At 40.2% G+C, this 2,500-nt stretch overlaps 1 protein-coding gene across 2 annotated transcripts in view; it reads right to left on the reverse strand.

Annotated features, from left to right (window-relative positions):
* The window catches only part of LOC119590146 (tigger transposable element-derived protein 1-like), an 18,006-nt gene that overhangs the window by 4,303 nt on the left and 11,203 nt on the right, over positions 1-2,500 (reverse strand). The window lies entirely within an intron of this gene.

The following is a 2,500-nucleotide window of genomic DNA, read 5'->3' on the forward strand; positions in this document are numbered from 1 at the left end:
TTCAGAGGGACAGTGGTGCCAATCACATGCATACCATCAGCCTGTAAGATCGGCTATGGGTAGGTTATTATTCTTTGATTTGAGCGGTCTTTGCGCTGTAAAATGTTCACAGAGGATGAAGTTGGCAACCCCAATTACCTGGAGCATTCTGGCAACTCTGAGCTCCGAGCATGCAAATTTCAGAAGCGTGTTGACAGCAGAGAAGTTGAGGTGCATTGTGTGTGTCACCTAGAATCTTCTCCATATCTCACTTTTTTCGAGGTTTCTTACCACTGCCTCTCAAGAGGACTAAATGTTATTATATGAAACAAATCAGGGAACTGTCCTAGAAGACCTTCAAAGTGAAAAAATGAAAATGTGACTGCCTCACTGACACCAGCCACTCCACACGTTGCTGCCTCGCCCACTACCACTGCCGGAGTCAAATCTCGGTGAACATTGTTAAGCACTGTTATCATTCCATGAACTATGACAAATTTGGAAAAAAAAAAATAAATAAATAAATAAATAATGATAATAATAAAACTATACAATCATTGGGCTATCATTTAAGTGTACACGCACATAAGAATTCTTATTTCATACATGTAATACTGCATCATTTTTTCAAAAAGTCATGCATTTTGTTTTTTAACTATGCATTCAGATTGAAGATCAATTATCACTGAACATATTCTATGAATTTGATTTCATAGATGCATAAAGTTATTTTATAATGATATCTTAAATCTGGACCATACTCTCAACATTCTTCTTCTTTTAACGGTAGGTTCATGTCTGAGCCGCCGTGGTCACAGCATGATACTTAGTTTTTTTTTCATGTTGTGATGCTCTTGGAGTGAGTACGTGGTAGGGTCCCCAGTTCCTTTCCACGGAGAAAGCCGGTGTTACCTTTTAGGTAATCATTCTCTCTATTTATCCGGGCTTGGGACCAGCACTGACTTGGGCTGGTTTGGCCACCCAGTGGCTAGGTAGGCAATCGAGGTGAAGTTCCTTGCCCAAGGGAACAACGCGCCGGCCAGTGACTCGAACCCTCGAACTCAGATTGCCGTCGTGGCAGTCTTGAGTCTGATACTCTAACCATTCAGCCATCGCGGCCTTGACGATCATGGGCTTTCCATGATTTTTCTTGGCAATTTAGAGCGATGGTTTGCCATTGCCTTCCGCCCGGTGTTTTTTTATCGAGTCACCATCTCTATTTACCCGGCACTGACTTGAGCTGGCTTGGCCACCCAGTGGCTAGGCAGGCAATCGAGGTGAAGTTCCTTGCCCAAGGGAAACAACGCGCCGGCCGGTGACTCGAACCCTCGAACTCAGATTGCCGTCGTGACAGTCTTGAGTCCGACGCTCTAACCATTCGGCCATCGCGGCCTTACTCTCAACATTAGCGGTACCTTAATAACAAATGTTATATTAATATTATCAAATTAATGAAGAGCAAGACTAAAAATGTTACTATACTTATTGTTAATTTTTAAAAATACTTTTGGGACAATTAGCCTTTTCTTTCTACTGTCAACGGCCAGACTTATGGTAGTAGCGTAGAATGGTATTTTATGGGTAATCCTGACATAGTAAGACCCCTATACACCATAGAATTGGATTTTGTAATGGTTGTATGGTAGATGGAATGGTAGTTCAGGGGAACTCCACATTCCATTGAAGCTACAGAGTGTGATGTTTATCCTATGGTGTGGATAAGCCTTTATGGTTTTGCAGGGCACTATAGACACTTTGTCTCGGGGACATAGGGGTGATAATCTGTAGGCCTTGTAAACAAGGGCACCATTGTGCTCTGGGCTGGGTCAGGACAGTCAGGAGAGGCCAGGGCGCTGTCGTGGCACTTGTGCCACAGTTCAGTACTACCTGTCGTCGAACATGGACGTTCGCGAGGGTTTATCTTGGGTATATTACCGAAATTCCGGTTAAATCGTACTGAATTCCGTGTGACCATACGAAGTAGACGAGACATGGGTCTACGCTCTTCGTATTCTCTAAGGGGAGAAATTGGACTCGTCAGGAGACGAGAGAACTCACTTGTATAAGTAAGTACACTATTAAATGTACGAAGTTATTTCATGTGTTTATAATAACCAATTTAGATAATACTGAAATAAGTGAAATATACAAAAAGGGAAGTCACACGTAAAATTGGACGTATTATTCTTATAACAAGCACTGAGCCCGCTCCGGAGAGAGTGGATTAAAAATCTATTATCCAGTGCCCTGTACGCAGGAATATATTTGGGTTATATTCCACTTATTACCCACCTTACTCCAGGGAGTGTCAGGGGTGGTAAGAGAAGTATAGAGCACTAGGTAACACTACTTTTAAGACCTTTTTCCTTAAAAAAAAAAAAAAAAAAAAAAAAAAAAAAAAAAAAAAAAATTAATAATAATAATAATAATTAATAATAATAATAATAATAATAATAATAATAATAAAAAGAAAAGAAAAAAAGAGAGAGAGAGAGAAAAAAAAAAAAAAAAAAAAAAAAAT

This window comes from Penaeus monodon, chromosome 26 (assembly GCF_015228065.2).
Source record: "Penaeus monodon isolate SGIC_2016 chromosome 26, NSTDA_Pmon_1, whole genome shotgun sequence".
In the NCBI taxonomy this organism is placed as follows: Eukaryota; Metazoa; Arthropoda; class Malacostraca; order Decapoda; family Penaeidae; genus Penaeus; species Penaeus monodon.